This window comes from Symphalangus syndactylus, chromosome 11 (genome assembly GCF_028878055.3).
Source record: "Symphalangus syndactylus isolate Jambi chromosome 11, NHGRI_mSymSyn1-v2.1_pri, whole genome shotgun sequence".
NCBI lineage: Eukaryota > Metazoa > Chordata > Mammalia > Primates > Hylobatidae > Symphalangus > Symphalangus syndactylus.
The window spans coordinates 40,006,053-40,031,956 of NC_072433.2; the positions used below are offsets into that span (position 1 = coordinate 40,006,053).

At 37.3% G+C, this 25,904-nt stretch overlaps 1 protein-coding gene across 1 annotated transcript in view; it reads right to left on the minus strand.

Moving 5' to 3' along the window:
* The window catches only part of FTO (FTO alpha-ketoglutarate dependent dioxygenase), a 415,383-nt gene that overhangs the window by 311,122 nt on the left and 78,357 nt on the right, over positions 1 to 25,904 (minus strand).

Sequence of the window (25,904 nt, forward strand, 5' to 3'; positions counted from 1 at the left end):
CTGAACTGTACACTTTAAAATGGTGAATTTTATGATATGGAAATTATCTCAATAAAACAAAAAGATTAGAAACAATGCAAATCTCCAGCCACAGGGGACAGCTGAATAAACTACAGGACATCCACGTGATGAAGTATAAAGCAACAGTAAACAAAAACAAGGACGCTCTCTGTTTATGAACTAAAAAGCTCTCCAGAAGATATTGGGAAGTAAAAAGCAAGGTACAAAATTCTGCTTGTATTTGCATACAAAAATACAAAGGATAAATGACAGACTTTTTTTTTTTTTTTTTTTTTGAGACAGAGTCTCGCTCTGTCGCCCAGGCTGGAGTGCAGTGGCGCGATCTCGGCTCACGCAAGCTCTGCCTCCCGGGTTCACGCCATTCTCCTGCCTCAGCCTCTCCGAGTAGCTGGGACTACAGGCGCCCGCCACCACGCCCGGCTAATTTTTTGTATTTTTAGTAGAGACGGGGTTTCACCGTGGTCTCGATCTCCTGACCTCGTGATCCGCCCGCCTCGGCCTCCCAAAGTGCTGGGATTACAAGCGTGAGCCACCGCGCCCGGCCTGACAGACTATTAAAGTGATTATCTGTCAATAGAGGTGGGAAATGACTAGAAAGGGACAATGCGGAGCCAAGACTACTCAAAATATTCCATTTTATATTGTTTTGATTTTTGCACTATGTAACCGTCTTACCTATTACCAATTCAAACATCTAACCTACTAATTCCGCACATGAAATTCAGTATAAAGATGAAGACAACATGATTTTTGGCATCGTTTTAGAAAGTGCCTACTTTGGTCCATGTACAATGATGTATTTATTTGGAAAACTATTGCAGACTAGCACACTAAAGAGGAGAGGAAAAAAACAGCTCTGACCATTTTCTTTGTGTCAAATGCCAACCACAGTAAAAACACACAACATTAAAATGCGCTCTGGAGCACAGGTAGAAGGAGCTCACGTTTGACTGTCAGATCTGGCTAACTGCTGCTCCTCAGCCTGATGTACAGATAAATCCACACAGCTGGGCCCTGCAGCACACTGCTCTGCTCACACACTTCTCTGCTGTCACACTTGTGTCAAATACATCAAGCTGCTCACAAATGCCACACGGAGAGCCAGAGAGAGCATAAAGCCTCAGCTCTCCTACCTGGCAGGAGGGGCAGATGAAGACCCTTCCACGCAGGCTACCACCCATTTCCACAGCTCTAGCAAAGTAAAAGAGGACAAAAGACCTATGTGAAACACACCACAGCCAGTAGCAGTGGCTCACACCTGTAATCCCAGCACTTTGGGAGGCGGAGGCAGGAGGATCACCTGAGCTCAGGAGTTCGAGACCAGCTTGGGGAAAATGGCAAAAACCCGTCTCTACGAAAAAATACAAAAACTAGCCGGGCATTATGGTGTGCACTTGCAGTCCCAGCAACTCGGGAGGCTGAGATAGGAGGATCCACTTGAGCCTGGGAGGCAGAGGTTGCAGTGAGCCGAGCTGGCGCCACTGCACTCCAGCCTGTGTGACAGAGTAAGACTTTCTGTCTAAAAAAAAACACACCACAACTCAAACTCATAAGGGTTTAAAGTTAGATATCAGAAACTACACCAGCCCTAAGCCTCTGCTTTACTGTGAAAAAGTTAAGCTGTATCTGAGCTTGTATATCTTGTCACATAGAGATATGTCTTGAGAGTCTTACAGTAATTACATAAAAAGATTAAGTGGATTATGACTCATCATGTAAGGGTGTATCTCACCTACAAATGAAGCGTATTTTTCGTCCCATTCCTGACTCTTCAGCCGTGTCAAGATTATGCTGCTAAGGACACTTATTCTTTATCCATTTATCATTTTCCACATAATACTTCTTCAACTATGCATCCTATTGTGTCAAGTTCAGTAAAAATTTAATTTTGTTACCTGAGTCTTTTCAAAATACAATGATGAATAATGGCTAGTGAATGTTCATTGTGAAAATAACTGCATGATCTTATGAGGGTTTTAAGTGGGAAAATGACCTAGTCCTTAAGCAGGGTGCTTGGTGGGCAAGGAAGACATATCTAAACTAACACTAGAAAGATCATTAAGAGCCAGGCGCGGTGGCTCACGCCTGTAATCCCAGCACTATGGCAGGCCAAGGAAGACAGATCACTTGAGGCCAGGAGTTCAAGACCAGCCTGGCCATCAAAGGGAACCCCGTCTCTACCAAAAATACAAAAATTAGCCAGGCATGGTGGCACACACCTATAATCCCAGCTACTAGGGTGGCTGAGGCAAGAGAATCACTTGAACCTGGCAGGTGGAGGTTGCAGTGAGTCACCACTGCACGGTGACACAGCAAGATTCTTTCTCAAAAAAAAAAAAAAAAAAAAAGAAAAGATCAATAAGATGTAGCTAAACCAAAAAAGTGTAAATATTTCGCATATACATATACCATATTTGCTTTAGAAAAGAAGAAGAAAAGTATTTCAACCATTTCAACAAATTCAGCATTCCTTGTCCTATGAAAAACTTCCATCTCCATGAAAATATGGCACAGTAAAAGTAAACTGGATTTGGAGGCAAAAGTAGAATTTTGAATGGAGACTCTCACTTCCTCGATGCGGTACCACATCGGAAGCAAACTCGCCCCTTCTCAATTTCCTCATCTGTAAGGACACTGTTTCATAGAGTTGTGATGATAAAATAAAATTATTCATATATATTAGTGCATTTTGCAAACTATAAACTATGCAGATATTAGGCAAATAGCATTCAAACAGTGGGGTAGGGGTCTGTATAACAAAGCAAACTTGTTTGTTATGTGTGTATAGCCTAAGGAGCAAAACTCTTGAATTCCAATGCCACTTCTACCAGTCTAGGTGCATGATTTGGAACTAGTTTCTTATCTCCCTGTGAGATGTACATGATATTAACACATAAAGCTCTAAGAACAGTGTCTGGCACATAAACAGCCCCTCAATACACTTTGGCAACCATTTGTTGTTATTGTTATTTACTCATGTCCGGAAAGGACAGTTTTATTTCCTAGTTATAAATTACTTATACAGAAATCTATGTGTACCACATCAAATTATATTTTAGGCCACAGATTAATGCTACCGGATTAATACAAATCCAGATATTAATTAGCCTCAGTGATCTACAGGAGAAATGTATAAAAACTTCCCATAAAAGTTTACATACATAAAGTGTGTCAATTAACTATGTTGTGGTGATCACCTACTTTTTAATATGACAAAATTGCATAATTTTAGAACATATAAAGAAACTAAGGCCCATCCAGAGCTATTAAGTGACTGGCAAGAGACTATACTGCTGCTTATGAGAGAATCACAACTCATTCTTAGTTCCCAGGTACAAGGCCACACCCACTACACCACACCCTCCCTGAGGCAAGAGAAATCATCTCTCTTAAGAATTGTTTAATTTTTAAATGAAAAACAACATACACAACACAACATTTTTTTAAAGTTTTTAATTAAAATCAATCCTACTTACAAATTTTTAAAACCAATACTTACAGCCACTGCTCTTGGACCCTCAAGTCCTGGCTGCTTTGGTAGCTCTACAAGGCTTTCAAGAGAGATCTTTTTAATTAATATTTAGCAAGTCTTGTACTGTTTCCAATAATAGGAGCCAACACTACAGCATACAAAAAAATCTAGCCTGGATAGAAAATGTCATAATTTAGAAAACATCAGGAAGAATACTCAGAAGGATTTCACCTCAGCAGTGGTGCGATAGCCCTAGACTCAATGTCACACTGCTCCTTTCTAATTTAATGCAATATCTGAAAAGATCCAACTGTTTCCAAGTAACTTAAATGAGTTACTTAAAGGAACAGCAAGCACAAAATCCAGCACTTAAATGTTAAAAATTTACAGCGTTTGTCATCCAATCAAAAGCAACAAGGCATGGAAGTTTCTAAGAGAATACTACAAGGCAAGACAACATGACTGATAATGAAGAGAAAAATCAACTAATTGAAACTGGTGCAAAAACAGAACAGATGACGAAATGAGTAGACAAGAACACTGAAACAGTAAGTATAGCTGTAGTTCACAAGTTCAAAAAGTTGGGAAAAGATTGAGCATGGTAAGTAGAGAAACAGAAATAACGTTAAATCAAGCTTCTAGAGTAAATCCACAATATCTGAGAGGCAAGATACACTGGATAATAATAATTCAACACAAATTAGTTATAATAGAAGAAAAGAATAATGAACCTGAAGACACAGCAAGGCAAATTATCCAGAATGAAACACAGAGAGGAAAAAGACAGGAGAAAAAGGTTAACAGAGCATGAGTGAGCTATGGGATGATTTTAAGCAGATTAATACATGTAATTGGAGTTACCAAAGGAAAGGAGAGAGATTGGAAGACAGAAAAAGAAGTAGCCAAATATTTTCCAAATTTGATGAAAACCATCAATCCACAGATTTAAGATGTTCAAAGGACTTCAATCACAAAAATCGAGGAAATAACACTAAAATGCAACATAATCCAATTACTTAAATCCAGTGAAAAAGATAAAGTCTTAAAAGCAGTCAGACAAAAGAAAATATAGGTGGCCCGCCATATACATGGGTTCCCCATTTATGGATTCAAACAATGACAGATAAAAAACATTCCTGAAAAAAAAAAAATGGATGGTTGCAGCTATACTAAACATGTACAGACTTTTTTCTTATCATTATTCCCTAAACAATGAAATATAACAACTATTATATGGCATTTATATTGTATTAGGTACTATAAGTAATCTAAAGATGATTTAAAGTACATAGGAAGATGTGCATAGGTTATATGCAAATGCTACATGCCATTTTATATAAGGGACTTGAGAATCCGTGAATTTTTATATTTTCAGGGGCCCTGGAACCAATCCCCCACACATAGCAAGAGATGAAGGTACTATGTACACAAAAAAAAACTATAAAAATAACACCAAATAAGGCTTGGTGTGGTGGCTCACACCTGCAATCCCAGCACTTTGGGAGGCTGAGGTGGGCGGGTGGATCACTTGAAGCCAGGAGTTCAAGACCAGCCTGGCCAACATGGCAAAACTTTGTCTATACTAAAAATACAAAAATTAGCCGGGTGTGGTGGCACACACCTGTAATCCCAGTTACTCGGGAGGCTGAGGCACAACCCAGGAGGTGCAGGTTGCAGTGAGCCAAGTTCACACCACTGTACTCCAGCCTGGGTGACTAAGTCAGACTCTGTTTCAAAAAAGGAAAAAAAAGAATAACACCAAATAGATCGTTGTAAAAAAAAAAAAAAAAATGGTTGCTGGAAGACAGAAGATAGTGGGGAAATGCTATAATATATTTCAACAATAAAGGAGAAATAAATATTTTTTCAGATATACAAAAGCAGAAAGAATTCAACACCAGCAGACCTTCAAGGTAAGAACTGATAATGGAAGATCTTCAGATGGAAAGAAAAGAACAATAGATAAAAATCTGAATCTACTTAAGAGAATGAAGAGTATCAGAAATGGTAACTATATGGGAAATATAAAAGACTTCTTACTAAGTCTTTATAAAAAATAATTGACTAAAGCAAAAACAAGAGTAGTACATTGTGGGATTCATAACATATGTAGAAATAAAATGTATGACAGCAACATCACAATGGTCAAAGAGATATGAAAAGTATATTGTGGTAAAAATTTTTATGCTACATGTGAAGCTCAGTAATACTTCAAGAAAGATTCCAATACGGTAAAGATGGATACCAGAAACCCTAAAACAAACATAAAAAAAAAAAAAGAATTACAAGTAATAAGCCAACAAAAGAGATAAAATGGAATAATAAAAAACTCAATCCAAAAAAAGGCAGAAATCAAGAAAAAAGGGATCAAAGAATAGACAAAAATGGTAGAATTAAATCCAACCATAGAAACAATCACAATAACTGTAAATAATCTAAATAACCCAATTAAAGGGGAGAAACTGTCAAATTGGATTTTTTTAAAAGCAGTATGCAACCGTAGGTTGCCTATAAAAAATATTCTTCAAATATAAAGAAACAAATTGGTTTAAAGTAAAAGAATGGACAGGACATTGTGAAATTGTATTTAATGCCACATAAGTGTATACTTAAAAATGGTTAAAATGATAAATTATACGTTATGTATATTCTACTGCAATAAAAAAAGATTTGTAAAGAAGTAAAAAGTTGGAAAAAAAACTTACCCAGTAATACTAATTGAAGTGACTATACTGATATCAGACAAAATGGAATTCAGAACAAAAAATACTACAAGAGACAAAGTCATTTCATAATGATAAAGGAGTCAAATCACCAAGAACATAAAAATCTTAAACATATATACACCCATAACAAGTCTTCAAACATGCAGCAAAAACTGAAAGAACAAAAAGAAACAGGTAATTCCATAGTTAATAGTCTAAGATTTCAATATCCTTGTCTTAATAACTGGTAGAACAAGTAGACAAAAACACCATAAGAGACTTGAACAACACCATCAACCAGCTTGAACTAACTGACATGTAGATAGCACTCCACCAAACAACAGCAAAATAGACATTTGTTTCAAATACACATAGAACATTTGCTAAGATAGATCATCTCTGGGTCTCAATACATTTATAAGGATTGAAATCACAAAAAATATATTCTCTGACAAAATGGAGTTAAACTTAAAATAAGAACAGATATACATCTAGAAAATCCCCAAATATTTGAAAACTAAATAATTGATTCCTAAATAATACATGAGTCAAAGAAGAAAACAATAGAAAAATGAGAAAGTATTTTAAGTTGAACAAAAATGAAAATACAACATTTCAAAATTTGTAGGATGCACCTAAACTAGTAAACTGAGGGAAATTTATGGCACTGAATGCCTGTAATAAAAAGGAAAAATGGTCACAAATCAGTTACCTTAGCTTCCACCTGGAGAAACTCGAAAAAGAACAAATAAACAGGAGAAAATAATAAAAGACCACAACAGAAATCAATGAAATAGAAAACAGAAAAGTTAAAAAAAAAAATGAAGCCGAAAGCTAGTTCTTCGAGAAAAGAAAATTTAAAATCTCTAGCCAGAATGATTTAAAAAAACACAAAGAAGTTTCAACATACCAATTAAAAGGATAATAAAGGGATGTTATAAACTTTATGCTAATAAATTCTAGAACTTAGATAAAATAGACAAATTCCTTGAAAGGCACAAATTACCTAGGTTCACTCAAGAAGAGGTTAGCCTAGGCTAAACCAGGCATGCACCAGGAACGCTGTCATTTCAGTAAAGTGAGGACACTTGCCCGGAGAGTGAAAAGACCTTGGCTAAGTAGGAGATGTAGCTCAGAGGATGAGGACTCTGGAGCCCTGAGACTCCACACTTTTGTGTTATCCGTCTACTACAGGATGTGAATGAGATGTCATCCACAAACAACCCCACGCTGGGCCAAGCACAGACACAGTCCCCACTTTCTCCTCTGAGTTTGCCTCATTCATTCATCCATTCACCATTTACTCCTGACCCACTATGTGCCAGGGATATGCTAGGGACAAAATGGTGATCAAGACATCGGCCTTGCTCTCAAAGAAAAAGAAGAAAAAGAAAAGGATAGCCCCTTTTTAGTAGACATAGATAGTCCTAGGTAGTTCTATATCTATTAATGAAATTGAATTTGTATTTTAAAAACTTCCCACAGAGAAAACTCCAAACCCAAAGCCTTCACTGATAAAGTCTATAAAGCATTTAAGAAAGAAATAATAATAATTCTACATAAATTAATCCAGAAAATTAATGGCTTTCAATTCCAAAGGCAAGCAGAAATGTTACAAGAAAATTACAGACTAATATCCCTCACGCATATAAATGTAAAAAGTATTAACAAAATGTTAGCAAACTGAATCCAACAACACATAAAAAGGACAATATATAAAAACCAAGTGTTTCCCCCAGAACACCAGGTTGGTTTAACATTCAAAAATCTACATAAATCCATCATATTACCAGGCTAAGAAAGAAAAATTAGAGGGTCACCTGAATAGATGTGGTAAGAGCATTAGACAGTACTCAACAATGACTCTGATAAACACACTCAGTAAATTGTGGAATTTCTTCATCTTAATAAAGGAATCAATGAAACCCTACCTAGTGGTAAAAGAGTGAATGATTTTACCCTAAGATGAGGAAAAAAGCCAAGGATGTTTTCCATCACCCCCTCTATGCCAGATTGTACGGAAGGTTCTAGCCAGTGCAACAAGGCAAGAAAAAGAAGTGAAAAGTATCCGGATTGAGAATAAATTTTCAAAAGGTAAAAATGTCATTATTTAAATGTGACATAAGCATCTATGTAGAAAATTCTACAGAATTTGCAAAACAGCTATTAGAGCTAATAAATAAGTTTAGCTACACTGCGAGATCAATATACAAAAATTAGTTTATTTTTATATGCTAGCAACCAACAATCTGAAATTGAAGTTTTTTTAAATACCATGTACCTTAACAAAAATTATAAAGTACTCAGAGATAAACTGGACAAAAGGTTTTCCAGACTTATACAAAGAAAATTTAAAAACTACCGAAATTAAACAAAGAGATATGCCATGTTAGTGGACTGAAAGACTCCATAAAATATTTCATTGTCCCCAAATTGATGCAATCTCAAACTAAGATCCCTGCAGGTTTTTTTGTAAAAATTGACAATCTATTTCTAAAATTCATTTAGAAATGCAAAGACTTAAAGTGACGAAACATCTTTGAAAAAGTAAAATAAAGTTGAAGGACTTCACTACCTATCTTCAAGACTTAGTATAAAACTACAGAAATCAAGACAATGCTGTATTGATATAAGACTAAACAAACAGATAAATGGAACAAAATAGAGGTCCACAATAGACCCAGATATTTATGTTCAATTGATTTTTGACAAAGATTCAAATGGAGAAAGAACAGTCCTAACAAACAGTACTTGAAGAATTAGATACTGTATCTTTTAAAGAACCCTAATCCACACCTTGTGCATACACAAAAATATCTCAAAATGAATAAATACATCAATATAAAACCTAACTATAAATATAAAACCTCAAAACTATAAAACTAGTATTAGAAAACATACAAAACTCTTTTAGTATTTAAGTTACACAAGGCAGAGATTTCAGAGATATGAAACCAGAAGTAAAATCCATAAAAGAAAAAAAAGGACAAACTTCATGAAATTTAAGAAAATCTGCTCTCAAAACTAGAACTCTTATACACTGCTCTCATGAAAACAAAATGGTCAACTACTTTGGAAGATAATCTGGAACTTTCTTTAAAATATATATATTAAACACCTACAACATGATAGCACATGTCTACATAAAAATCTGCAGATGAACGTTCACAGCAGCTTTATTTGTAATTGCCCAAAACTGGAAACAACCCAAATGTCCATCAGCAAGTGCACAGATAAAGAAATCGCAGTATATTAAAAAAAGAAAAAGAAATTATGGTATATCCATACAATAATTCACCAATCAGCAATAAAAAGGAATGAATTAGTGAAGCATACAACAACATGATGGATCTCAAAATCACAATGCTGAGTGAAGGAAGACAGGCCTCCCACTAAACCTCCAAAAAAGAGCACACAGTGCACAGAATTTTTAGGCCAGTGAAACTACTTTGTGTAATAATATAACACAATGGTAAATACATGTCACTAGACATTTGTCCCAAGCAACAGAATATATACCACCAAAAGTAAACCCTAATGGTTTATTAAACTTACGGACATTAGGTGATAATGATGTGTAACAGATGTACCACTCTAATGGCAGATATTGATAATAGTGGAGTGTGTGTAACAGAGCATGTGTGGAGGTAGGGAGTATATGGGAAATCTCTGTGCCTGTCTCACAATTTTGCCAGAACCTAAACCTACTCTAAAAAAACAGAATCTATTTTTAAAAAGGGAGAAAGAGAGAGTGAGTGCAAAAGCACATACTGTTTGATTGATTCCATTTATGCAAAATTCTAGAAAATGCAAACTAGTCAATGGTGACAGAAAGCAGATTAGTAGCTGCCCAGAACCACTGGGGGAGAGAAGGAGAAAAGGATTTCTGAGGGACACAAATTAGGAGTGATAATGAACATGTCTCCTAATCTTGATTTTGGTGGTTTAACCAGTATATACATATGTCGAAACTTTAAATATGTGCAGTTTATTCTATATCAATTACACCCCATAAAGCTCTTTAAAAAGGGAAGAAGAGTAAGTAAGGATTACTTAAATTTGGTTGAACTTGCCTATAAAACTGGGCCTGCTGTCATTTGACAGATGGACTTTTCACTATCATTCATTTTCTTTCATTGTTTTATTCAGATTTTCTGCTTCTTGAAGCAATTTAAGTAATGCCTATCTCTCTAGATATGTATCAACTTCATCTAAGTTAGTTCTCAAATGTATCGTATTTTCTTAGATATTAGTAATTCATGTAGTATGTCCCCTTTTGTGTCCCTAATACTGGATCACACATAATTTACTTCTCCCTTCTTACATTCTCATCATTCTCCAGAGTTTTAGCTTTATATTCATTTTAGAACAAAAAGTAGTATTTAAACCAATAACTTAGCGAATTTTCCAATACACTTTATCAATTCTGTGCCCATCCTTGTTTGTTTGCTTGTTTTAATTAAAAACTAGGCCAGGAGCAGTGGCTCGCTCCTACAATCCCGGCACTTTGGGAGGCCAGTGCAGGCAGATCACCTGAGGTCAGGAGTTCCAGATTAGCCTGGCCAACATTGCGAAACCCCATCTCTACTAAAAATATAAAATTAGCCAGGCGTGGTGGCACATGTCTGTAATCCCAGCTACTCAGGAGGCTGAGGCAGGAGAATCACTTGAACCTGGGAGGCGGAGGTTGCGGTCAGCATCGCACCATTGCACTCCAGCCTACGCAAGAGTGAGACTCCGTCTCCAGAAAAAAAAAAAAAAAGAAAGAAAGAAAGAAAAAAAACAAAACCTTACTTCTGGTTTCACTTTTCTTCTTGCTAAAGAGCAGCATTTAACAGTTTCCCTGGTGAGATTCCATGGATGGTAACTCTCTTGGTCTTTCTTTATATCTGAAAGTATCTGCATTTTTCGTTCACTTTTGAATCAAATACTAACTGGGTTTAAAAATCAAAATTAACTATAACTTCCCCTTAGCGTTTTGAATATATTAGTATATTATTCTCCTGTTTTCTAGCATCTATTGTTGCTAATCTTTCTTTCGTAGGTAATTGGCATTTTTTTGTTTTGTATCTCAAAAATGTTTTGTTCCTCTATATCCCTTAAATTCTACAATGTCAACATGATGGTACTACTCAATATATCTAAACCCATCATTCTTTAAATAGGAAGATTCTCAATTCTTGGCTCTTTGCATTTTGCTTCTTGGCCAGGTACAGAGGCTCATGCCTGTAATCCTAACACTTATGGGAGGCTGAGACCTCAGGTGGATGGCTTGTGCCTAGGAGTTTGAGACCAGCCTGGGCAACATCGCAAGAATATGGTCTCTATACACACACACACACACACACACACACACACACACACACACACACAAACACACACACATACACACACAAATGTATTAGCAGGGTCTGGTGTCATGTGCCTGTAGTCCCAGCTACTCGGGAGGCTGAGGCAGGAAGATCACTTGAGGCCAAAAGTTCAAGGCTGTGTTCTCTTATTAGACATATGTTGGAACTCCATCTATCCTTCAAATCTCCCAAATGCCTTTTACAAAATCTTTTGTCTCTTTATGATACATTCTGAGCGAATTCCTTAATATCCTCTTCTAATTCATCAATTCTCTTTTTAATTGTGTGAGGTCTAAAGTCCATCCCCTCTATTAAGTTTATTATTTCTATGACCATATTTTTCATTTCCAAAATTTGTAACTGGTTCTTTTTCATGTCATTGTTCGTATTCCATTTCTGCATATCTTGGGAGTATTTTTAAACATCATTTTTTATCAATGTAATGCCTTTATTTATCCCCTTGAGTATTCTGAGTATGCTTCTTTTAATTTTTGACTGACTTTTCTGTAAAAATTCATCTCGTCTGGGATAAATTTTTGTTCTCATTGTTGATTTTGTTAGCTATCTTTCTTGGTATTTATTTTCTTCCAGTATTTTGGTATTGCATTTTGAAGGCTAATTCTAAGTGAAAGGCTTTTCTTCTTTGCTTCTCTCACTCTCCTTTCTCTCCACCTGTGCTCACCTTTCCCTCCATAGTGTTTCTGCAGCTGCCTCCACCAGGATCCCTGTGCTACTGTCCAGGACCAAACCTCAAAATTGTAACATGGAACACCACATTTTCTCCTCATCATTGTCTCCTCACAATCAGTCAGCCTGATTCAGTTTCTATTCTTGAAATTGAATCTATCTCCTCCTGCCCCTCAAGACCCACAGCTCCATATAAACTGGAGCCTCCATGTGGAGCCGTTATTTAGTTTCCTTTTATAGGATGGATAACTTCATCCCTGCCCCTGGCTTTAAGCAATGAGCTTAGTTATGGTCCCATTTCAAGTGGTAAACTTTCAGTCCTAGTACTCTATGGGAGCTAAATCTAGCTTTCTCTTTCTCCACCCAGAGCCTCTGCAGCACCATCGCTTCAATCCAGCTTACTAGCCCTTTATGTTTAGTTAGCTTTCGGGTCTACAACACTATCTTGTCTGTAAGCCCAGCTAGAACTTTTTTCTTTAATCCTTTTAATGCATTATATCTGCCATTCCTATGAATTTAGAGCAGAAGGTATGTACAAACTGTGAGCTTACTGTACCATCTTGACAAGAAGGCACAGATGACTTCTTTAGGGTAAAAAGTCTTAGCAGGAGATTCACTAGGTCAAAACGTATGCACTATTAAGACTTCTGATTCACATTGCGAAATTACCCTCCAGAAAAATGCTATGGTACATGTCCATCAACAAATAATACCCAGCTCTTCATATATTCAAACATTCCTTATTATCAAACTTTTAAATCTTTGGCAAGTTCATAAATGGAAAAACAAGTTTGCTTGCTTTAATTTACATTTATTTGATTGTTAGGATGAGTAACGTTTAATATGTTTGTGACTTTGCAGTAGCTCTTTTGTGAAATGCCTGTTCATGCCTTTTGTTTATTGTTTTCTAGGTATTTTTCTTTTACTGTTCTGAATCTAAGAATCTATACTTTATTTGCATATAAAGACAATGAATCTGGGTTTTGTCCCATTTGATCAGTTAGAATTTTTTTTATTTCTCATTTTATTATGAGCACCTTTCTGTTTGTTTGTTTGTTTGTTTGTTTGTTTTGAAACGGAGTCTCGCTCAGTCACCCAGGCTGGAGTGCAGTGGCACGATCTCGGCTCACTGAAAGCTCCGTCTCCTGCATTCACGCCATTCTATTATGAGCACCTTTCTAACAAAGTACTTAGTCCCTAGCAGAGTTCACTTCTCTTGATTCAAGCTGTAATATTATATTCTAGCATTTTTAAAATGTAGTCCCTAAGACAGCACCTTTCACTATAACTCATAGTTTTCCATATATTCTACAAAGTTAGCTATAGCATTCCTTAATCTCACCAATTTCTCTTCCAAGGGAAATTTTTTTTAATAAATAAAAACAACAAGTACAAAATAATGTACTTCAGTTCTTCAGATAATTTGAATATCAAATTATATTTGTCTCACAAACTTGGTCTTAACTTCTTAGCTATAATCGTCAATTTTAAGAACATAGTCCAAGTTTCAAAAGGGAAAAGAAAGTCTCCTGAAGAGAAAAATGTATATGATGAGAAGCAAAAAAGAAATAAAGGTTAGGGAGTGATCGTGGAAATAAAACTTTAGGGAAGGGTGGTTTATAATATTCTGAAAAATATATTAAAATCAAAGACATAAGTAAAAACAAAATAAAATGCTGGATCCTTTACTAAGGGCCAAAGACTCAGATGGAACAATTCTAACTTCTTTTGACCCTATTCAAACTTCTTTTGACTCCATTAGCTGTAACTCACTTGCAAACTATTAATAAAATTTCCCAGCTCCAAGTAATTCTACTGAAAACAAAGATAACAACTTACCCAAGATTCTTCCTCACAATCAAATACTGTCCATAATTTTGTAAGTGAATACATGACCAAAGAAAATACCATTCCAAACCATAAAAGAAAGATAACAGAACTAATTAAAATTCCTTCCTTGCCATTCTACCTACATTCTAGCTCCAAGGACCTAATGATACACCCCTTGACATTTCCAGGAGGAGAAACTCCTCCACTTGGCCACACCTGTTCAGATGAAAAAGCCAAATAAATTCTCTCAATCATATTGCAGCATATTTTCCACCTTGAAATCTTATACTTTGGTAGTCTTCTCAAGGTTCAGAGGATAGAGCTCCATGAGATTTCACCACGTGTTCTGCCTGACTTAGCGTTAGTATGATCAGACTTAGCACTTTCCTGCCAAGCATCCAACTGTAAATAATAGCACGAGGTCAGCAGGATTTCTGGCTTCTTTTTGTAATTTTACAAAGCTTTAGCCATTAAGCCATGATCAGACAACCTGCCATGGGAAAGGAGATGCACACGGTGTTGCAGTAAAGTCACTATAAGTGACCTCAGTGACTGTCCATTTAATAATCCTTTGCCCTCTACTGTCGCTGTCTGGCTTTTGGCTGTTTCCAAAGCACAGGCTGTATAAATCAGACATTAAATACTTCCCCCTGTATAGGCACAGCTGAATTATACAAGATATGACATGTTACTTTAACAACAACAACAAAAATCCCTTAGCTACTGACACAGCTACATCGACTATCAGTTTTGCCTAATAGTGATGAAAAGTGAAAGAAAAATACCTAAAAGAATAACTTATTTAGTAACTATTTTAGAGGTTTATAATACAAAATAGGTATTTCTCTTTGTTTCCATTTATCCATTCTCAAGATTCTGGAAAGTCAGTATACACGCTTTATTATCATGCTTTCTTGATTGAAATGTTGCATAAAACTCTAACTTCATCAGCATGTATTTAATCTTATTTCAATATGTGCATTTTCTGTTCTCAAGTTTCCTCTTGCAATTATATCACTAATGAAAAATTACCATTGCTGGATTGTTTTATAAAAAGTAAATGGTCATTGTAATAGTTATTCTTCTGCATATATTCCAAGACTTGCAACCTAACCTAACCATCATATATGTAATTTCATCATGCTGTAAGATATAAAACTTCAATCTGAGACATAATAACGAAGGACCAGGCTCTCCACTGAGTTATTTGGATTTTAACTGCAGGTGTATAGGTATCTCTTTAAGTAGCCAACAACCACCTACAACCACAAAGAAAAAAGGTGGGAGAGTACAGCCTAAAATAATGATGAAGAGCACCAGCTCCAGAACCAGAGCTTATCCTGTCTACTTAAGGTTACTGTGTGACCTTGAGCAAGTTACTTAACCTCTATGTGCCTGAGATTCCCTATCTGCATCCTTTCTTTCCCCACCAAACTTCCTAAAGAGCAATTTAAGATAAATGCCAAGAATTCCTACTGTTTCTTTTGGCCCTAACCCCTATGAGAATCTGGCTTCAACCACCACCATTCTGCTGAAACTGTTCTTCCCAAGGCCAATGGCCAACTCATACTTGCTAAAACCCAGAACTATCCTCTTGGTCATTAGGGAAACACTGGGCACAGTCACTTGCATCTCTTTCTCAAAATCCTCATTTCCCTTGGTTTCTGTGACATCCTCTCCCTTTTATTCCTATAACCTAAGCTCCCTTCTTCTCTGTCTCTGTTTCAGGTCTTTCTTCCTCTGCCCTTAATAGCAGACACTATCTGCATCCTTTCTTTTTCTACTAAACTTCCTAAAGAGCAATTTAAGATAAATGTCCAGAATTCCTAAGATCATCAGATAAATCCCACTCTTCTAACTCTACAAAACATTCTTCCTTTAGGCAATCTCATCTTCTTAAAATGAGTTCATTACCGATAACTCTTAAGTCCTCATCTCTATTCCAAACCTATATTTGAAACTGTCTTCAGGATATTACAACATGAAAGTCCTCACCTGCCAGCACCTAAGATTCAATAAGACCAAAATCAAAGTCAATATTTTTCTTTCCTGACTGTCTTAAATCTGTTTCTCCTATTTTTTTTTTCTGCTTTATTTTGGTTTTGTTTTCTTTTAGAGATGGGGGTCTTACTCTGTTGCCCAGGCTGGTCTCAAACTCCTAGGCTCAAGCAATCCTCCTGCCTCAGGCCCCCAAAGTGCTGGGATTACAGGTGTGAGCCAACATGCCCACCCTGTTTCTCCTGATTTTAATCTTAAATTAATGTCGTCACTAGCCAGTCACAAAAGGACAAATACTGTATGATTCTACTTAGATGTGTTACCTGAAATAGTTGAATTTGTAGAGACAGAAAATAGAATGGTGGTTGCCATTCTATTTTGGGGGAAGGTAGAAACAAGGAGTTATTGTTTAATTGGTACAGTTTCAGTATGGGCTGCTGGAAAAGTTTTGAAGATGGATAGTGGTGGTGGTTCCACAATAATGAGGATGAACTTAATACCACTTGTTAAATGGTTAAAAAAATGGCTAAGGACTAAAATTATAAATTTTATCCTATGTGTATTTTACCACAATTAAAAAAATATATAGTAATATATACGTATATATTATAAAATGTATATGTATACATATATACAAAATACAAAATATTTATGTGTATATATAACTATACACACACAAACATATTATATATTTGTATATGTACAAAATATATGTATATATAATTTATGTTATAATTTTTGTGTATATATATGTATATATCTAATTTGTGTGTATATATATATATATACACACACATTTATATAATTTATCTGGAATATACATACATATACATGTTTATGTACATGTATACATGTATACATACATATACGTGTGTGTATATATATATATATGTATGTATGTTCCAGACACTATAAACAGTTTATATCAAAGTCAAAAACAAAAACAAAAATAAAAAACCAGGTATAATTTGAAGAAATCAAAAAATTCAGAAAGGCTGGGGGAAAAAAATCAAAACATTCATATGTAATTGACATTATTTCTAAACTACATATGATCTTAAGTGTCTGAGGCTACATATTGTTCTCCAAATAGATCAACCATACATGATTTTTTGGCATCACGAAATTAGAACAGAAAAAAATGTTAATAATTGCCTAATCTGAAATGACAGTATTCTCTAGCTTCAAAGTTAGGAAACTTTCATCAAATTCCAAGAGAACGGTCAAGTTTTTCTAGGCTGAAAATGCAGAGGAATCTTACTCACATTAAGTCTAAACCACAAAGAGACTTACAGCTCCATGACAGCTCTCTGAAAAGACAAGTAGTACTTGTTGCTTTTGGAGAACAACCTAACTCATAAGGAGGAAAAAACTGCTCTTTGCCTATATCCTCTGAATATTTTGCAGATCTGAGCTCATGTTGCAGTTCATTAGAGCTCTGTTATTATATTAGACACAAGGTTATGCCAATGGTTCCATTTCCAGGGTATCTCTCTCATCCATAAAATACAATCCAGGCTGAAAAATCTGGCACTTGAAGTCCTCACTTGAGAGAATATCTTCATGTTTTACATATGTAGATGAGCATATACAGATAGATAATAACTATAAGTAATAATGAATAATTTTAAGGTGCATGACTATAACAGAATTTAAGAAAGCTTTCATCACTTTGCAATGTATTTCAGCTTTACAAATGTCCTAGAGTCTTAAACTAAAATATTTCACTTCCAAAATGAAATTTGGCACTTGGTTAATTTATTCAAACACCTGGTTCCTATTACTTACACAATATGTCTGAATGGGAAAATACAGTGTATTTACAGACTTACTTATAGAGGACAGAGTATGTACAAGTAAGAGACACCCAAGGTCTCCCTACCCCTGCTGAGGTAACTACCCCCATGATACTAAAGAAACAGGTAGAATGATAAATAAATGAAGAAGAAATGCCAGTATTAAATATTTTCCAAAAAGCTAGGAGATAATGGAGATAGAGGTCGGGCATGAAAAAGGTCAATTTTTTTTTTTTTTTTTTTTTTGAGACAGAGTCTTGCTCTGTCGCCCAGGCTGGAGTGCAGTGGTCTGACCTCAGCTCACTGCAATTTCCACCTCTCAGGTTCAAGCGATTCTCCTGCCTCGGCCTCCTTAGTAGATGGGACTACAGGCGCCCACCAGCATGTCCGGCTAATTTTTGTATTTTTAGTAGAGACGGAGTTTCACGATGTTGGCCAGGCTGGTCTCATACTCCTGACCTCAAGTAATCCGCCCACCTCGGCGTCCCAAAGTGCTGGGATTACAGGCGTGAGCCACCCCACCTGGCCAAATAAGGTCAATTCTGTATCAAAAGCAGAACAGCATATAGCCAAAGAGGTGGGTGGAAAAAATGTTAAGAGTAGAGAAAGAATGAAGATGAAAGAGAAAGAATTTACAAATGTTAGTTAAGGCTTGAGTCTGAAGAAGATGCATCAGATTATAATTTCCTAAACTCAGGAATCTCTACTTTTTTCCTCCTAATTCAGGGCACATATTCTACAAACGTTGACAGCACATCACTTGATGCGACAGACAAGCCCATTTTGTTTTTTCTTGTTGATCTTCAACACCAATCCTGCTACTCTAAACAAAAGCACGGCATTTCTGAGTACCCACAATATATGGTTAAGTGAAGGAAGGAGACTTGAGCAGGACAGGAAAATAGGGTCAATCCTGGAAGTAGCCAATCACACAGAATCAGCATAACACATATCTGGGTTTGCTCTTCCATAAACCAATAGCAATGAATAATTCAGTGTCTTTGACTTGTCGGAACCTCCATCATTCACTATGGAGTCTGCGCTCATTTGCCTTCTTTCTCATATATTTATTGGCTTGATTTAACTGTAATATCATTTGGCCCACCTGGTCTACTAGGGACATGCTACACAGTCTAAGATGAAAGATGTTTATATGATTAGTTAGATATACCAGACTTACAGATGAGATTTCAACATTAGGCCTCAAATGTAATCTGCTGAAACTGTATGAGTCGGCGTAAAAGGAACAATCAGGCTTCTCCTACTGACAACAATTCCTTTGAAACCTAATACAAAGTAATTTTTTTTTAATTTTTGTTTTTAAATTCTAGTTGGCCAATTTAACTTCGACCAACAGGGATATCTATACTTAATGCTTAAAATCAGGAAAATCCTTAGTATCCTGATCTGTAAAATGAGTGGTAGCAAGTGACCTCTATCTAGAGTGCCTTCCAGGGTGGTGTTATGACTATCGAAATCAAAGTAAGTTGGCCAATATTAGCTGCATTTTCCATTAAGAAGAACCTGTTATCCTGCTTTCCCACTTCCAACAACATCAGAGCCATTTTCACCAGACTTTTTCCCTTTGGCCCATAAGGTGATAGATAGTGCTACTCCCACCAAGACATACAAGTTGTAGGGCAAACGCTGCTGCCCTAGGAATTGAAGGTGTATGCTCTCTTGACAAGGATGGTGTTTCTTTTTCTTTTTTTTTTTTTTTTTTTTTGAGAGGGAGTCTCACTCTGTTGCCCAGGCTAGAGTGCAGTGGTGCGATCTTGGCTCACTGCAACCTCCGCCTCCTGGGTTCAAGCGATTCTCCTGCCTCAGCCTCCTGAATAACTGGGACTACAGGCGCCCGCCATCACACCCAGCTAATTTTTTGTATTTTTAATAGAGATGGGATTTCACCGTGTTAGCCAGGATGGTCTTGATCTACTGACCTCATAATCTGCCTGCCTCGGCCTCCCAAAGTGCTGGAAATACAGGCGTGAGCCACTGGGCCCAGCCCAAGGGTGGTGTTTCTAAGGAACTTATGTTCAAGTCACGCTCAGCCTCTCTACCATCTTATGTCCAAACAGTAGGACAGGAATAACCAGCTTAAAGTTAATGGCTTCAGGGTACCAGCTATTAGCATTTCAGTTTGCTTTTATGTTCTCCCACTCCATTTCTGACTGTTACCTATTAAAACTTCAGAGTAACAGAGACTATCCAAGTGCATCACTAAATTCACAGCAGTCGCAAGGAATCTAGAAAAATAATTCAGACATTCTAAATGCATAACTGATATTAGTGTTTATTTTTAAAAAGGACATTATCTCATAAAGTAGATTTGAGATCATCTCTTCTGAATCCTATTTCATTCAAGAGCCAGTTTTGAATTTTTTTATTTTATTTTCATTATGTTCTGATCTGCCAAAAGATACAGAGTGTGTGTTGCCATTTTGCATTGAATCCATGCTGTCAAAAATGCCTGGAACTGTAGAACCATAGCAGCGCACCACCACGGGCAGCACACACAGCTCACTTTCTCCTCTCCTAGTATTCCTCACAGCTCAAAAAGAGTTGTTTTCTCACTTATGGCTATAATCTCATATTCCAACAAATGCTTTTAAAGAAAGGTCATCATAAAAAAAGAATGTGTGTGTTTGCATGGGGTAGGGGCAGTGTATCAACTTTCTCACACAACCCTCTGAAGCCACTCAACAGTTTTCTCTATGCCAAAATACATTCCAAATCCATCCACTTTTCCCATCTCCACTGCTACCCTCTTGGGGCAAGCCACCACCATCTCTCGCCTACCACACTCCAACAGCCTCCTCCTGGTCTCCCTATTGTCCCCTGCCCATGATCTATCCTCTACAGCAGTCAGAGCAACCTCCTTTAAAAAGTAGGTCAAATCATGTCATTCTCTTGCTTAAAAACTTTTACCTTCTTAATGAGCTCCCACTTTGCATAAAATAAAATCCACACTCTTTAGCATGACTATCTTTCTTTTTTTTTTTTTCTTTTTGAGATGGAGTCTCGCTCTGTCACCAGGCTGGAGTGCAGTGGCGCGATCTTGGCTAACTGCAACCTCCGCCTCCCGGGTTCAAGCAATTCTCCTGCCTCAGCCTCCCAAGTAGCTGGGACTACAGGCACATGTCACCACGCCCAGCTAATTTTTGTATTTTTAGTAGAGACGGGGTTTCACCATGTTGGTCAGGATGGTCTTGATCTCTTGACCTCATGATCCACCCGCCTCGTCCTCCCAAAGTGCTGGGATTACAGGCGTGAGCCACCGCGCCCAGCTGACTATCTTTCTTAATCACAGCAAGTCTCTCCCTCAAATCTCTCTCTCCACCATTCTCAAATCATGTAGGCCTTCTTTCTGTTCTTCAAATGATGTTTCTTCTCCCAGCTTTGCACAACTTTCTCTTTCTCATCAATTCATTCCCCAAATGGCCCAATCCCCGCCATCCTATCAAAAACAGCACTCTCACCCTAGTTGCTATCATATATTCTGTTTATTTATTTGTACTTAATTTTTGTCTCTCTCCCACTAGCATGTAAGCTCCATGAAAGCAGAGACTAAGTATACTTTCCTTTCCTCTTTCATTCAGTAATTATTTTATGTCTACTTCATGTAAGGCATTGTTCGAGTTACTGGGAATAAGCAGTGAACCAAGGAGGCAAAAAAATCCCTCTTCATACGTACTGGAACTCTGCCCTGTTCCTCACTGACTCCCCAGACAGTGATGTGAGCCTTAGGTTTTACTGTGCTTCAGTATGCCTTTTAAAACTATTTTCATTAAGTCAACCAAGTTACTAATGAATAAAATCTATTGAGGCTGGTCACACACATATATTATTAATATATAATGATAATGTCAAAAAGCTTAGCTCTAACTATTAGAGCTGAGTGAGGTCCAAATGCTACTATTTGCCACTCCTCTAAGAAAAAAACTTGTTTCCCAATTCTAACTTCTTTTACAGTTTCTCATAAATCACAACTCCTCCCCACTTTCCCCCACTCTGCACCCCCACATACACTATACCATCTTGGCAAAGGTGAATGAACTGAGTTCGTTGACACATTGAAACAGCTTTGATGTATATGAACATATCTGCAATATCTGAATTCTAACTCCAAATATAGTCCAATTTTTTTTCTTTAATTTGGTTTTATTTTTTAACATAAGGAACATCATTTATCTATGCAATGACTGGTAATGAAACCTACTTGGCAATTACCTGTTAGATTTGTCACACTCAATTTAGCACTTCAGCAATTATAATAAGTAAAGCCCAAATGTGAAATCACTTAAACTTAGTCTCTTTTTCGCTGGTAGGATGCCCCAAGTCCCACCCAGAGGAGCCTCTCCCTGCCAACATCTTGACAGCTCACCTATTTTCAGGTCTGCTGAGCTATGCCTGACTATCTTTCTACCAAGTTAGGGAAAAGGAATCCTGGAAAACCACAAATCCATCTCTTTTGTTCCACAGAAAAAGTATTTCCTCTTGAAAGTCACCATATAACCATACATACTCAATTTATATGCTGAATCTGGTTGAAGAGCTAACCCATATGAAAAGACACAAGGAGAGCCAAATGGGAGTATTACCAGTTTAGGTTATTTATTTGTTGTTTAGCTTTCATTTGTCTACATGATTTCAAGGAGTTTTCACAGTGGAAATGTACAGACAGCAAGTATATTTTGCAGAGCCCCTTGGAACAGAACAATGTGCTGAAAAGTACATAAAATCTTTAAGGATATGAAAGATGCTATGAATATAGAATATCAAGTCCAGGTTTTAAGATGAAACCCTCGTGCTCAACACTCACCCATAAAGCAGGGGCATCTAGCTAGATTTGGCTGCTCATTGCAACTGACTATAGAGTTACTGTTTTTCAATACAGTTTCCAAAGGCCCACCTCAGCCCTGGATTAGAATCTCCAGAAGCAGGGCCTGTATGGTTTCCAAAGCCACTGAGGTGAGGTGATGATCAACCAGGTTTAGAAACCACTGATCTGCAGAACCTAAGACCTGAACTTAAATGTCATCAGAAATCAGGCAGTTAAATGAGCAAAGCAGGAATGTAAAAGACATAGGAAATAATGGAGCACGCATTCAAATTAATTTTTTTTTTTTTCCGAGACAAAATCTCTCTGTCACCCAGGCCGGAGTGCAGTGGTGCGATCTCAGCTCACTGCAGTCTCCACCTTTCGGGTTCAAGTGATTCTCCTGCCTCAGCCTCCCAAGTAGCTGGGATTATAGGCACGTGCCACCACGCCCGGCTAATTCTCTCTTTTTTTTTTTTTTTTTTTTTTGATACGGAGTCTTGCTCTGTCACCCAGGCTGGAGTGCAGTGGCGCAATCTCTGCTCACTGCAAGCTCCGCCTCCCAGGTTCACGCCATTCTCCTGCCACAGCCTCCAGAGTAGCTGGGACTATAGACGCCCGCCACCACGCACTGGCTAATTTTTTGTATTTTTAGTAGAGACAGGATTTCACCGTGTTAGCCAGGATGGCCTCAATCTCCTCGTGATCCGCCCGCCTCAGCCTCCCAAAGTGCTGGGATTACAGGCGTGAGCCACCACGCCCGGCCTGTACTTTTTTTTTAGTAGAGACAGGGTTTCACCAAGTTGGCCAGGTTGGTCTCGGACTCCTGACCTCATGATTCGCCCACCTCAGCCTCCCAAAGTGCTGGGATTACAGGAGTGAGCCACCGCACCCAGCAGTCAAATTAAATTTTTAAAAAATACAGTGGGCCCAATTTAGTCTGCTGCTCTTGATTCTGTTATTTTGGTATTTAGACTGTAACTCCTTGAAGCTGAGCACCATATCTCATTCGTACCTGTGCCTGGTATAGTGCCTGATATATAGTAGGTTAAATTGATGTTTGTTAAATTACTGATAAAGATTTCTGTAAAGAAATTCCAATTCTTCTGACATTATTAGAACTGCCACTCATTCAACCAAAATTTATTACACACCTACTACACACAAGGTTCTAAGGATACTGAGCGTGACTAAGACAGACAAGATTCCTGTTCTTATGGGGTTTACATTTTGGGAGAATGGAGGAAGAGACAGGAATAAACATTCATACATAAATAAGCCCATTTCAGACAGTGATGAATATCATTCAGCATTAAAATGGCTGCACTTTGTGTCGAAGGTTTAATGAATTTCAGACACACAGAAGTCAGTGGCTTCTGAGGAGCTGAAGAATACTCACGATTTGTACAGCCTGAGCTCTGCCACTATACCAGTTGAATGACCTTGGACAAACCACTTAATCAATCTGGAGGAATTAAATTAAATGATCTCTAAGACTTTCTAGCTCTGAGATTGTATATTCTATTAGGAAAGATGCATTAGCAAAATTTCATACACCAAGATGGTCATGTCCGATCTGGAGTACCCAAATACTTTGAGGTGCCATTCCTCAATAACTGGCTCTCGGCATTTACATATTATCATAAACTGAAAAATTTTCCAAACATTCCATCAGTCCACCTCTACAGTTTACCTCGGCAAAAACCACAGGCTCAGATATTTATTGCCACAGTGGGCAACTGGCATGCCTAGACTAGGCTATGAAGCTGGCACTGTCACAGGTCCCAGGGAAAAGGAAATCAAATATCGAATGTAAAGTGATTATGGAAACCAGAAATTAGTTAAATTCTCTCATTCAATAAACATTATTAAGAGACTGCAGAAAGCCAAAACAGAACAAAAACACAAGCTCTTCCTATAAAGACCTTGGTTGGTGTGGACTCTTAAGCTGGGTTTCAGAGGCTTCATGAACCCCATGAAATTAAATACGAAGTTCTGGGTATATGGGCACTTGTCTGGGGAGAGGGTTCCATAACTTTCATCAGATTCTCAAAAGAGTCAAACTGGGGATACTACTACATAAGACACTTTAGACAAGCTCTCTCTTTGTCATATGAATTCCCTTTACATAAACAAAGAAACTGAGGTGTAGAGAAGTTCACCTGCCGAAACACAGCCAAGAAGTAGCACAGCAGAAATCTGAACTCTGATGTGGCAGTCTCCAAAACCTATATTTTTTCCTCTGTGCTATGCTCACTTATGAAAAAACAAACAAACAAACATGGCTGTTAAAAGGAATGCATCAGTGAAGCCCCCACAGACCAAGCACCATAATCATGTTGGTGACAAAAGCAAATTCAAGCCTATTATCTTTTAGAGGCTGCAGGAGCCAACATTTTGATTTTTTAACCTCTGCCTCCACCAACTAGAATAAGATAATAGAAGAAGTACAAAAGCCCAAACTAGGGTCGATGACTTTAGGGATCCTGTCCATTCAGAAGTCAAAGCATGGAAACCTCCTCAGGCAGCCCAACCCCAAGGTCACTATCCTACACATCTCCAAGGCAGGAATCAGGTAACTTTTCTTCCACCATTGAATGTGGTGGGTGTGCCATATCTCACTTTCCTAACTTGCCTGTGGGCCTAACTCTTGGCTCTGACCTTTCATATTCACACAAATGGCTGTTTACGTTTCATGAGTCATGTCACATTTACATAAAAAGGCAACCTGAAAATTATCTGCTATAAATGACGGAATCTGAAATAAAGATCCACTTATGTATTGTGCCATAACAGAAAGAACATGGTCTTTGTAATCAGCATTCAGTCCAAATACCAGGGACTACTAGCATTTAGTAGCTGCGTAGCCTTGGGTAAGTTACTTTACCTCTCTGAACCCTGATTACTCAATTGGAAAAATAGGGATAATTATATCTCAGATTTTAATAATCAGCAAAGATTTAGTGAATGCCTACTATGTGCTAAGCACTGTTCTAAGCTCTAGGGGCACAGTTGGGAATGTGACAGATAAGATTCTTTCCCTCATAAAGCTTATATTCCTGGTAGAAGAGACAGAAAAATAGCCAAATAAATAAGCTATAAAATATGCAATGATTTTAATAACATTACATTAAAATAGTAATATTTAACAGTTCTTGATTATGTACAATGTGTCAGAAACCATAAAAGATGCTAAGTACTACCTTATTCAATACTTACAATGGA